The 14,347-nt window shown below is 37.7% G+C and overlaps 1 protein-coding gene across 10 annotated transcripts in view; it reads right to left on the bottom strand.

Moving 5' to 3' along the window:
- The window catches only part of NAALADL2 (N-acetylated alpha-linked acidic dipeptidase like 2), a 1,484,638-nt gene that overhangs the window by 826,975 nt on the left and 643,316 nt on the right, over positions 1–14,347 (bottom strand). For 5 of the 10 annotated variants that reach the window (XM_069083604.1, XM_069083602.1, XM_069083605.1 and 2 more), the window contains one exon: positions 2,091–2,215. The exons of the other annotated variants lie outside the window; for them this stretch is intronic. The gene's annotated coding sequence lies outside the window, so the exon portion shown is untranslated. The remainder of the gene's footprint in view (positions 1–2,090; positions 2,216–14,347) is intronic. 10 annotated transcript variants of the gene reach the window in all.

Genomic DNA, 14,347 nt, shown 5'->3' with positions numbered 1-14,347 from the left:
CCCCCCCCCCCCAATAAAAAAAAAACAGGAAAAAGTTCCTTTGAAAGTACTTTATCTTGTTCAAGTGGACAGTGTCACTTTTTGGCGAGCAAGAGAAAATAAGTTCCATCCCATTGTCTATCTGACTTGTTTAATATGAATCATGAACATCTTTGCATCTCAGTTTCTCCATATGCAAAATGAGAGAGTTAGAAAATCTGAAGCTTTCCTCAAGGCTCTGGGCAAGTTCCACCTTCCACACTAAAGCATTTACTGACACTCTTCCTCATACCCAGTTGTATCAATTTATAGGGATGTCAGATCTGTTGTATTATAATGAAAAGATAATAATTACAATTACATCTGGTTTAATTTCAAGTTTGTAGCTAGATGTGTGTGTGTGTATATATATATATATATATATATTTCATTTGTGTGTGAATCTGTGCAGATATGTTTGTATTAACTGAGTCATATGTGCCAGACTCCCAAACACTCATAATTCACGAGCAATCAGGAAAGAAACAATATCATGGTCTCCTGAGCATGATTTATGAGATGGAGCAGTGGATTTAGCTTCTGGAAACTGGAAGAGAAGTCAAGTGACAGTTTAGGGAATGAAACCACTTGAGAAATCGTCCTGTTCCTACCCCAACAGATGGGGAATCTCAGTCCTCTAGCTGGAAGATATAGAACTCCCCTCAATTCTTCTTGGCCCCCCTTACATACACTGAGAAATCAAGACTCTGACCCTGAGCCTCAGATAAAGGAGGGGTCTTTTAGAGAAGCTACTGAATGAGTGGGAAGAAGTCATATCTCAGTGGCTATTGGTTTATGAGGAAATCTAAAATCCATTTAAAGATATTCATTCTCTTCCTCTTTCTTCTTCCTCCCCTTCTCCTTTTTTTCTCCCCTCCCCCTCCTGCCCCTGTCTCCTTCACTCAGACCCCTCCCTCCCTCCTCCTTTAACCACTCTTTGTCTCTCTACCTTTTTCCCTCCTCCATTCCCTCCTTCTCTCTTTCCAAAAAGCATTCATTAGGTTCCTGTTATTTGTAAGATATCACATTCCATGAAGCTCAAATAAGTATCACTTATGATGAAAGAAGAAGGCTCCTGATATAAACAGGAACACTACAAGTTGTTTGCCTTTTCCTTTTCCTTACCATCTAACCCAGGCATGGGGAGCCTGAGGCTATGTGTGGCCCTCTAGGGGCAGCCCTTTGACTGAATCCAAACTTCACAGAACAATTCCTCTTAATAAAATAATTTGTCCTATTATTTTTTTTTTTAAAGCAATTGGGGTTAAGTAACTTGCTCAAGGTTACATGGCCAGTTATTTCTGGGTGTGGTGCTGAGTATCTGAGCCCGGATTTCATCCAGGTCATCCCAACACTGGAGCTGGTGCTCTTACTCGCTGAGCCACCTGGCTGCCCCTAAGCAATTGGGGTTAAGTAACTTGCTCAAGGTTACATGGCCAGGTGTTTCTGGGTGGGTGTTAAGTGTCTGAGCCCGGATTTGATCCAGGTCAAACCAACACTGGAGTCGGTGCTCTTACTCGCTTTGCTACCAGGCCACCCCTGTCCTATTAAATTTGGACCAAGTCAAAATGCTATATCCAAGGACCTAGAAGGCCATATATTGCCTTCAGCCAGCAGGGTCCCCACCCCTGATAAACAGTGTGCCCTGAACCACACCTAGGAGGAAGGAACTGAACTACAACACCAACTGTGAAATCATATTGCAACCTGAGGATACTGGGAAACTATTAGCTTAAAGAAACCAAACATTTCTCAGCACCTGGAAAGTTGATGTGTCCAGAGAAAGGCAGAGGAAGAAAACTCCTCCAACTTTAAACACAAGTGTAGATTTAGAGTTGGCAAGAATGTTAGCTGTCTCCATACATAAAACCCTCACTTTACAGAGAAAGAAACTGAAACCAGAAAGATCAGATGATTAGCCCAAAGGTTACAGTCAAACCCAAGTTCTCTTAAATACAAATCTAGCCCATTTTTAAGAGTACAATGGAAATGTCCAATCCTAGCACAAATAACAGCAGCCCTTGAGTATTGTTTGCTTCTCCCTGATAAGTATAATAGATTCAACTACTTACCCAAGCCACAGAGACGTTAAGAGTACTAATGAGAGTGGATAGTTTTGAAGTGGCTTGTAGAGAAGCCAGATGAAGCACAGTGAAATCCAGGGTTTGTTAGAAAGAATGCATTCCAGAGATTAAACCTAGAAAACAAAGCATTGGTATGAAAAGTGACTACAGACCAATCCCCGTACCCCTTCTTCAGTCATTGTATACAAAATGTCAGCAAAAATATATTCTATGCAGCTGTGGCAGAAAATGGGGCTGCCAGAAAGATATGGAATTTTTCAAGGAGAGAGAAAAAAATAAGAGGAAAAATTAGATGTAGTAAAGACTTTCAGGGGGAAGATAAAGGTATGTGTCCAACACCAGGCCCACAGTCACTATCTACCTGTTTATGGATGGTCCCTATTCCCCAGTAAAGGAATGCTGGAATATTGGTCAATGCCTGGTGCTTTTGGAAACAGAATAAATATGTAGCACTCATAAAGAACTGATTCAACTTCAAAAGCATTTATTAACCATTTACTAGCAGAAGTTAGGAGCTGGGTATACTTTAAAAAGGTTTGTGTGGGGGTAGTACCTGACTCAAGAAGCTTACTTTCTATTAGGGAATGGGTTGGAGAAGAGAGAAACACTATGGTTATATCTATAGAAACTTGTTAAAGATTCTGTTCAGAAACTGGAAACATAAAGTGATGGTGACTGCAAGAATTATCCTAGAGTAAGCAGAATATAAGAAGTATTGATGGAATGAGTGAATGAACAAATACCCGAATGGTGGTGAGGGTACACAGTGTATAGACATAAAAAGTGTACTCATTTCAAAATCACAATGAAGATTGTGTGTTTTAAAGATGTCAAGTGAACCCTTCAAGTGAAGTTAATGGGTGTTTATCTAGTTATTTTACTGCACTTGCTTCAAGGTCCCAGGATTATGCAATCCGAAGCAATCAAAAAACAGTTGTTAAGCACCCACTATGTGCCAGGCACTGAGCTAGCTGGAGGGAATACCAAGACAAAGAAAGACCTCACATGCCAATGAGAGAGACAAATACATGTATAAAATATATAAAATTTAAATATAAAGTTAATACCCACACAAAATAATTAAATACAAGGTTATTTGGGAGTAGGAGGGATCAGAAAAGAATGTATGTTGTAAGTTATGCATGGGCCATGTCTTAAAGGAAGAGGACTCTATAAAGTAGAATTAAGGTGTGAATGTATTGCAGAGATGGGGGATGACCAGTGACAAAAGATGGTATTACCACAATCCCAGAATTTCAGATTTAGAAAGTACTCTAGAAACAGTCTAATCTAAAACATACCTGAAGAAGACTCTCCTAACTAAACTATTACGTTGTCATCCAACCTTCATTTGAAGAATTCCAACAAAGGGAACTCCGTCTTTCAAAGAGTCCCACTCCACTTTGGGACAGTTGTAATTAATGGGAAGATTTTGCTTATTATGAAGGCTTAAGCTGATATCTGTGTACTTTCACTCATTGCTCCTAGTCATGTCCCTCTAGAATCAAGTAGGAAAAGTCTAATCATTCTCCTACCTAAAGGGTCCTTCAAGTGGGACTTTTATTTCCTAACCAAGACTTTTCTAGGTTAATTACAAGTGCCTTCATTTAAGACTCATAGTGTACAGATTTAAGACACTTTACCACTCAGGTTGCATTCCTAAGATTGTCTTCCACTGGCTTTCACTAGAGTGGCAAGATGACATTGTATAATGAAAAGAGTAGATTTGGATTAAGAAGATCTCAGTTGAAATCCACCAGTCATGTGTCAATCCTATAAAGGTAAAAGGGTAGCAAAACTGATAGAGTGCCAGACCTGGAGTTAGGAAGACCTAAGTTCAAATGCATTTTCTAGCTGTGTGACCCTGGGTCAAGTCACTTTGCCCCCGTTTGCCTCAGTTTCCTCATCTGTAAGATGGGGATAGTAATACTCCCTACCTCCTAGGGTTGCCATCAAGATCAAACAAGATAATTGTAAAGCATTTACCACAGTGATTGGCACATAGTATATGCTATGTAAATGTTAGCTATTATTATTATTATAGCTTATAAGCTAAGATCTTGAGTAAATGAATTAACCTCTCTGAACCTCAATACTGATGTATAAAATGAGGAAATTAAAGTGGATGACCTCTAAGATTCTTTCCCCCATAAAACAAAATAACAATAACTAATTTAAGTAGTGCTTTAAAGTTTGCAAAGCAATTTACATATATTATCTCATTTAATCCACATGTCAGTGCTGTGATCTTATGATCTTCCTACAACAAATATCTTAACACCTTTACAATTTACTTCATTGCACTAAAGAGTTGCTGAGGCTAAAAAATTAATCACTCTGATGACAATGCTGATGAACTTCCCCAAACTTAGGAAGGCTGGTACCTGGGTGACTAATAGTAAATTATTGTGAGGTCAGCCCCAAAAGTCTTTCCAATTTGGTAGAATCTCCTAGATCTCATGCTCTATTGGCATAATCTTCAAAAAATCCAGAGTTATCACTGCATCATAAGGAAATATTAGGGGAGGATTTTAGTTACTAACATTAAAACTAAATAAATTCAAATGTAGGGGACAGTAGAGAAAGCCTGGACTGATCAGATAATATCAAAGGAAATAGCTTCTGGATGTGGACTTTGTGAAACACAGATCATTTCCCCAAGTATACCATGCTGGAGGTAAAGCACCCTGAAATATTTCCATCTGCTACATCCCTTTTGCAAATTTAAAATTAGAAGCTTAATGGCAAGCAGTCAACATACTTGAGTACAAAGAAAACTGTAGACAGCAAGCTGGTATCTAATTATTTGTCTTTTATAAAGTATGACATCTATCCATAAAAAATTGTTAACACATGAAAAAGATACATTTACCACCTAAAAATTCAACAGCAATTTTTTTCCACTTTTATTCTACAAAGAAATTTACAAGTAATTCATCTTCTCAGCAGACCTATGAGTAAATATAAATGCTTTGTGGTGCTTTATGTGGCAGAGGGCACATCAACAACTCTCCCAAAGTCCCCTTAGTCAAGTTAAGAATAGAGTTGTTCCTCACCCACGATCATCTATTTATATCAAATGATTAATTTAATAAATAAAAATTGTATTCAAGAACTACCAGACGGGGAATTACAAATCATTGCCAATTTTCTTGTGCTACAATGAAAGGTCTTACTGAAAGCCATATGGCTGCTCTAGAAGTAAGATGTTTGTTATCAAAGCAAAACATGGGTTCAACAAATGTGTTTTGTGTTATTGGGTAGTTTCAAAATATAAAATGGGGGGAGGGAAGGCCTTTAATAATGTAATCCCCTCTTCAAAACATCTAAAAAGAAAGGAGCTCTTCAAAATCTGGCCCCCTTTACATTTCTAAGTTTCTTATGCCTTATCCCCAATCATATATTTTACAATCTAACAGCATTGGCCTCCATGCAGTTTCCTGCACAAAACACTCTTATCTCTGGACCCCAGGTCATTTCGAAGGCTCTGTTCTATACCTGGAGTTCTCCTCCTCATCTCTGCCTCCAGTTTTCCCTGCTTCCTTCAAGTCCCAAATAAAATCTCACTTTTTGCAAGAAGCCTTACCCAGTTGTCCTTAACCTTAAAGCTCCTCTCTGAGATTTTCTCTAATGTTCCTTGTACATAATTGTTTTGATGGTTTCTTTGTCATTAGACTGTGAGATCCATGAAAATTAGATCTGATTTTTACCTTTCTTTGTATCTCCAGAATTTAGCACAGTTTGGGCACATAAGAGGTGCTTAATAAATTCTTGTTGCTGACTGACTGAGGATCTTCTCTTTTAAACAGCCAGGTTGAATCATTTCCTTAAAAGAGTTGCCCTGATTAAGGAGATTAGCAATAGCTGGGATTGGGGTGGGTGGGATGAGAGAAAATCTCTTAAAATTGGATCAAATCTATTCAAAAATGGAAAGAGGAAGAAATCTAAAGAATATTAGGAACTCCAAAGGAGATAGCTTGTGCCAAAAGAAACAAGCTGTTTGAGGGCATTTAATACTAAGACTGAATGACAGAAAGTCATTAAAGAAGTAATTAAACCTTCATTTTAAATCATAGCTGAGGACAAGCTGAAACAGATGGCATCAGAAGCTGTGAAAATGGCATGGGTCAGCCCATTGGTGGGAGGAAGAGAAGCTCTTTAGGGAAGCAAAGTTCAAACAGTTAAGTTTGGTGACAAGGTGCTCCATTTTTCTTAGGGTTAGAAAACAACTATTCATCATGCATCATTCCCGTTTCATATACGGAAAATTAGAGTGAAATTTCATATTCTTTAAATAATTAGAGTTTTTAATTAACAAAAATTGACAAGATTGTGCAGGAAAAATCCCTGTCCTTAGTTGATAAGCTTGCTGCACCTGTAGCCCATGAATCCCACACCACTGATCTCCTGGTGACAGATTGATAAGATTGAAGGTTAATAAAGAGTTACTGAAAGACTGGTCTAAACAGAACTGTTTTCTTGTAACATCATACCCTTTCAGTCAGTCAACTAACTGATCAACCAAGAAACATTTATTAAGTGTCCCCTATGAGAGATATATTAGGGATACAAAAAGAGGTAAAAGATAGTCTCTGCCTTCAAATAGCTTACAATCTTTTTTTTTCTAATGACAAGGTCATGCTACTTCATATCTAGATTACTGAAACACTGCAGTAATAGCAATAATGATAATAGTAGTCGTATTTGTAGAGTGAGTTAAGTCTACAATGCACTATAAATGTTATCCCATTCGATGCTATATTAATTCCAATTTTATTGAATATTTTGAAAATATATAGCAGAAAAAGGTCCTTCATATCTTTTTACAGTCTAGTTTACTCATAACTATCATACCAATTATTGTGAAATATAGCTCATATCATATCACTTCCTCACTACAAAAGCAGTCCACAACTGCCCATTGCCCATATTCAAAACTACACATTCTCTGCTCAATAGATTTTAGCAATTACTCAGATGAAAACACAGAAGGCAAGCAATTTTAATCTGCTGGACACACAAAGCTAGAAGGGATGGCTGGGTTCTAGAATGTTCTCAGCAGACTAGAACTATGGGACACATCTCAGCAGAAGCACATCTAAAGGAAAAGAACCATAAGTGTAAAGGAATTGTAAACCTTTTGAAGTAATTTGAGATGGCTAGAGCAGAGAATATTTAGAGATGACATGATCAGTACCTTTAATATCATAGTCAATATTATGTATGTATTAAGTGCCTGCTATGTACAAAAAAAAAAAAAAGAAAATACATAAAACCATCCCTTGCACTGAAGGAGCTCACAATCTAATGGGGCAAGATCATTCCTAAAAAGAAGTTAACTCAATATAAGGAAAAATTCCTTAACAATCAATTCTGTCTATAGTGAAAAACCTAAATTTGAACACAATACTCCTTATGCCATCTTACCTGGATAGATACAGAGGGCTAATTTCCTGGTAGGTAGTTAAAGATGCAAAAGAAAAGATAAATTTTTGTTTATTTATGATGATATGATCTTTTGGATGCTGTATTTCACTGGTGACTCCTATTGAGCTTGGGATCTACTGAAATCCTCAAATTTTTTTTTAGAGGGGCATTTCACCAGTCACAGTTTTCCTTACTTTTGCTTAAAAGCTGAGTATATCAACACAAGTACAGGTTGTTACATTCTCCCTTTAAATTTTATATTATTCAATTTTACTTAATATCTTACTCTGCTAAGAACTTTTAAAATATAGAACTGATCAATCAAAAATAATTTATTAAGCCCCTAATGCATATTATAACCATGCTCAAGGGGCTTACATTCTATTATATAAGCATATACCAAAGATTTACAAAAAAAAAAAAAGGAATACAGACATTTTGGAAAAGATGTAGGAGAATTGGAACACTAATGCATTGTTGGTGGAGTTGTGAACTGATCCAACCATTTTGGAGATAAACTTGGAACTATGCCATAAGGGCAATCAAATTGTACACACCCTTTGATCCAGCAATACCACTACTAGTCTGTATCCCAAAAAGATCATGAAAATGGGAAAAGGACCCACATATTAGAAAAAAAATTATGGCAGCTCTTTTTGTGGTGGCAAAGAACTGGAAACTGAGGGGATGCCCACCAACTAGGTTATGGTTGAACAAATTGTAGTATATGAATGTAATGGAATACTATTATGCCATAAGAAATGATGAGCAGGCAGAATTCAGAAAAACCTAGAAAGACTTACATGAACTGATGCTGAGTAAAATAAACAGAACCAGGAGAACAATTTACACAGTAACAGCAACATTGTGTGACGACCAACTTTGATAGACTTAGCTCTTCTCAGCCCTACCATAATCTAAGACAATTCCAAAAGATTCATGGAAAATGTTATCTATATCCAGAGAAAGAACTATGGAGTCTGAATGCAGATCAAAGCATACCATTTTTTCTTTTTATTTCTTTCTTGTTTTTTCCTTTGTGTTTTGATTTTTCTATCACAACATGATTAATGTGGAAATATGTTTAATATGATTGTACATGTATAGCCTACATCAGAATGCTTGGCATCCTGGGTAGGGGAAAAGTGAGGGAGGGAGCAAAAAAAAAAATTAGAACTCAAAAATCTTATAAAAGGAATGCTGAAAACTATCTTTACATATAATTGGAAAAATAAAATACTATTAAGTGAAAAAAAATAATTCGGGAGGTGTATTAACAGCTCTGAGAATCAAGAAAAGCTTAATGCAGGAGGCAGGCCTTGGGATGACTCTTGAAAGAAACTGGTGGTTCTGAGAGGCACAGTTGATGAGAGTAGCTATTCTTGGCATGAGAGACAGCCAGTGCAAAGGGCAGAGGAGGCAAATAGATGTGTCACATGTGAATAGGAACAAAGAGTAAGGAGGCTCTTTTGGCTAAATGGAGAGGTCCTGGGGTAGAGGAATGCATAATAAGGCTTGAAAGGTAGTTGCATCATTCAGCTTGTCAGCTTTCCTTTCCACCTTTGGGTCATCTGTCAACAGCACACCTGGTGAAAGCTGTTGATGGGTGAGACACTTCTTCACAAAATGACCACTATTATGTTCCTTTCGGTTCCTAATTCCCAATTTACATAATGGACTCATCAACATCCACAGATTTAAAGGATCTCCTGCCACATAAGGGTGATGAGCTTTGTTGATTTGTCTTCTCATTTTCTCTGTGCTGCTATAATGGAGCTTCATTTTATTCCTGTTCATGGAACAACCTGAGGGAGCATTTGCTTAAGTGAAAAGGGACATTTATATTCTTGATATGAGCCATACACAGTCACTTCTTTGTGGTTAATTGTTTGCCAGTCTTACATAGCAAGTATTTAGTAATAAAATTTGCAACAGGGTAGAAGGCTTGATTGAAAGGCATTGCTTCCAGGATTTGGGAAGCGATTGAACTTTTGTTTCCTACCCTGACAGATCTCATCTGAATATGGTGTTGGGTTCTTAGTACCAAATTTTAGGAAGGACACTGGTGAACCTGGTAGTGCCCAGAAAAGGACAACCAGGATCATGTCAAGCTTAAAGGTCATACCACATTCAGATGAGTTAAAGCAAATGGGGATGACTAACCTGAAGAAGGGGAACAAGACAGCTGTATGCATGTGCTTGGAAGCTGCCATGTGTAGGAAGAATTGGGCTGCTGGACCCTGAGGACAGGGTTAGAACAATGAAGGGTTAGAAGAATGAAGTTTCAGAAAGGTAGACTTATGTTGAAAACCTTAACAATTACTCAAGTAAAATGTCTTCATAGAAGGGAGGGGCTCCCTAGTAAAAGTTGATTGACAACTTAGCTGTGGTGTAGAAGGAATTCTTTTTAAGGCTTGGTTTTCATTAGTTGACCTTTGCCATCCCTTTGATCTACTGGAGGCAGCCATCCTTTGATGTCACAGGGTTTACAGAAGGTAGTATGAACAGAATGACAAGGAAGTGGGGCCATAGAGTGACTTTGAAAGAATGCTAAGTCTGCTAAATGTTATGAATTATATTATAAGTGCCTAATTAGGTTCTCTGCTTCTAGTCCCTCCTGTCTCCAATCTATCTTTCACCTAATAGCCAAAGTGATATTCCTAAAGCTCAAGTCTACAAATCTAATTGTGTCATTCTCTGTTCTAAGAGCTTCTAATATTCCTTGTTGCTGCCAAAACAAACTACAAAGTGCTTTTTTTGGCCTTTAAAGACCTTCACAATCTGCCTCCAACCTGGGCTTCCGGATTCATGTAGATTCATTTCTTTTTTTTTTTTTTTGGAGGATAATTGGGCTTATGTGACTTGCCCAAGGTCACACAGCTAGTTTTTGTGTTAAGTGTCTGAGGCCATATTTGAACTCAGGTCCTCCTGACTCCAGGGCTGGTGCTCTACTCATTGTGCCACTTAGCTGCCCCTTTTAGATTCATTTCTGTCACAAACTCTGTGTCCTCATAAAATCTGCCTACTGACTTTTCTTCATACATGATGTCCCGCTCCTCATCCCCACATCTTGGTGATGGCAATTCCCCGTACCTAGAAAGTACTTCCACCTCACAGAACCCCTATCCTATTTTGAGGCTCCAATCTAGTGCCACCTTCTACCATAGACCTTACTGATTCTTCCACTTGCTGACCTCCCATTTAACCCATAATGTAAAAGCACACATTTGCCATGAAATTATTATTGTGTTATATTGGTATAATGTGTGTCAAATAGGACTTTCTAAAAAGCATGGCAACTGCAATTTGTCTATGGATGACAGGCTCAGATCTAGAGATAAGAAGAGATATCAAAATGTAGGCATTCAGGAAACACCCTCCCTCCTGATTCCCCACCCACCCAATTCCTTTCCCAAACTCAGCAACTCAGACACTCCCATGCTGGCAACAATTCAACTAGAAGGTGTTTTGTTCAGTTCAACAGCCACTTTTAAAGAACCTATGAATATAGTAATGCAGTGGGAAGGGTGCTGAATTTTATATCAGAAGGTTTGGGTACAATTCAGACTCTGCAATAATTATGATCTTGGATGATCGTGGCACTCAAATTGTCGAGACCTCTGTCTCCTCATCTGTAAAATTGGGTGGGATGGGAGTAACAGGGTAGAACTAGATGACCTCTCTCTTCCCCTCTATAGGTATACTCTTATAATCCATTGTTCTAAATCTTTTTGAGAAAATATTTTAATAATGGTCCAACCACACTAACAGAACACAGGCCAAAAGGCCATAAATTGTAAGCTACTTGAGTGCAAGGACCACCACTTTAAAACAAAACTAACACTTTGTATCCTCAGTTTTCATCAGTATGTATAACTGGGATAGAACATTCAAATGAATGAGCTGGGCCCAGAATTAAGCATCAGGTGAAGAGGGTGTTGTATTGACTTCAAAGAACATTGCACAGTTGTTGTTTTTTTTAATGACCCTAGACTGCTTCTATAAATAAAGGTCCATATTTTTGATACCAATATTCATTCAAACAATGTTATTTTATGGTAGTGAAATAGAATATAGTCTCCAAAGATATGAAAATGAATATCTCAAAGTGGATATAGGATATAAGCAGGCTGCAAGATATAACCAAATACAGTATGAACAGGAATAAAAAGTAAACCATTATGTATATTTAAGCAAAAAAGATGGTGCAAGAAATGACATGTATATATGTATATACATATACATATGTAGTATATATCCATATGGTATATTGTGTGTGCATATTACCGTCTTTATATATACTCGTATCTTTATTGGATTTATAGATAATAGGTCTGTATATGTGTATACATATGTTTGTATATATGTATGCATGTCTGTATGTATGTATATATGACAAAGCTTCTAGACCTAGATCTGGGTCCAGATACTATATATAGTAGAGTATATATTAATAGACATCTATATCGATATATACTCTATCATATATGCTGTTGTTTCATCAATTTAGTTATGTCTTTGTGACCTTCATGGGGTTTTCTTGGCAAAGATAGTGGAGTGGTTTGCCATTTACTTCTCCAGCCTACTATATTTAATGTCTAGATATAGATATCTATATTAATTTATACTCTACTATATAAATATACATATATATAATTTTGATATCTATCTATCATCTATCTATCTATCTATCTATCTATCTATCTATCTATCTATCTATCTATCTATCTATCTATCTAATCTCCCAGGTGTTCTATTGGTATTCTTGTGAAGCCAAGAAGACCCTCAGCAGGCTAGATGGACACTTGGAGCCAAAACCTAATGGAAGGATGTGGACAGGATCTACATCTACACAAAATGGGTAAGAAGCAGCTTGCGTCATTTGCAGGAGTCCAGTCATCTATCCAAATAGATGAGATTACAGGTCCATTTGAATGTGATTTGCGCCTAATAGGCCTTTAAATATTTGCTAGTTTAATTATATGATTTCTAAAAGTTGGGTGGTATAAATAATCATTAAAATTGCTCAGAGGAGACAGAAATAATTTCTGCAGTTGTCAATGAAGGTTTTATAGAGGAGGGGGTACAAACCATATCTTGAGGGATGGGGAGGCAAAAAAGGAAGAAGAGTAGTGTTATGGGAATGGGAATCTAAGATCTTCCCTGCCCCTAGGCCTTTTGATAGGCTTAAGTGACTCTGAGAACCTTCCTTAATTTGAAAATATACTCTGCCCCTCTAACAGGCTGAATGTGGTCACAGGGAGCTTGTGATCAGAGGCTTATTTTTCAGGAATGCCCACAACTTGTTGCTTTGTGATTGGGCAGTAGGTCAAGAGGGCTGTGACATTCTCTAATCCAGGAGAAGGCTATATATACCCTGAGGTGAGGTTTTGTTTTGGGGCTTACTTTGAGAAGAGTTGTGTGATTTGACAAGACTCCAGGCAGCTGTCAAGTCCCCCAGCTTTGAAAACCCAGATGTTGGTACTTCCTTCTCAGGTAACTGACTAGGTATGGATGTAATGGTCAGACAGCTGGAAGGCTGTCTGCTGATCTGTTTCTCTGTTTGCTTGTAACTTGTTTGTATTCTCTGAAGTTGGGGGTGCTGACCTTTTTCCCCTGAACTAGGTAAATGACATATGTTTGATTAAAGCAAGATTGTTAACCCATTCTGAGTTGCTTTCCTTTAGAAAAGCAGATCTAAGAACCTGTGTTGGCAGCCACCCTGGGTATGCTAGGGTGCTTGCTGCTACAAGTAGTCCACATGGGTGGGAAAGCATGAATAAAATACCCTAGAGATGCAGAAAAACTCAATGTACTTCTGGGAAGGGGCACTGAGTTGCTCAGTTTCTTTAGAGATAACAGTTACTGTAGAAAAGAAGTGAGATAAGACTGGATAGATAGGTTGGGGTTAGATTATACAAACTTAAAAGTTGAACTAAGGACAATGTTACAAAGACAATGAAAACCTGCTGAAGGTGATTATACAGAGCTATTACATAATGACACATCTTTCAGCTAAATTAATATGACTAGATTATAATATACCCTAGAGTGAGGGAGAACCATTAGGAAGGTATTTCTGCAATACATGAGGCTATCAGTGCCCAAATTAGGGCAAAGGAAAGAATGGGAATGGATGGGAGTCTTTTTCAGATGAAATAATCTTTATTATCATTCTCCCCCACAAAGTGTTGGCAGTATTCTAACTTTTGCACTATGATCTACCCTAATTAGCCTCATTTACTATAGGTTTGGAGCCAATGTAATATAGCAAAAATGGCTCTGATCTGGGAGCCAGGAGACCTAACTTTGAATCACAACTCTGTTACTAACTAGCTATATGTCCTTGGCTAAGTCCTTCACCTCTCTGAGCCTCAGATTTCTTATCTGTAAAATTAGTTGAATGGACAAGTTAGGCTCAGAGGCCTCTTCCAGCTCTAAATCTCTGATCCTAAGAGCCTAAGATCTCTAAGGTATCTTTCAGACCTAGCAATCTGCAAGTCTAAGAATGGCAGTTAATCCTTCAATGTCAACCTGGAGAGAGCTCCCCAGTGGTGCATCCCATGATTCTGTTCTTGGCCTAGTTCTCTTCAGCATTTTATATCAGTGATTTAGATGAAGAGTGAGGCAGCAGACTTGTCAGATTTGTGGTTGATGTGAATCTAAGTTAAATGCCATTATCAGCATCCAAAGAGATCTCTACAAAGTGGAAAGCTCACTTAACTCCAAAAAGAAATTCAGTGTTTGCTGAATTTAAAATTTTGTGCTAGGGTCCAAAAAATCAACCACACAAATAAAGAGTAGAGAGGAGGAACCTG

Source organism: Petaurus breviceps, unplaced genomic scaffold (genome assembly GCF_028583685.1).
Source record: "Petaurus breviceps papuanus isolate PSGF00001 unplaced genomic scaffold, PetGlider_PUasm1.0 173, whole genome shotgun sequence".
NCBI lineage: Eukaryota > Metazoa > Chordata > Mammalia > Diprotodontia > Petauridae > Petaurus > Petaurus breviceps.
The sequence above is the reverse complement of the archived record's forward strand: the minus strand, read 5'-3'. Positions and strand labels throughout refer to the sequence as shown.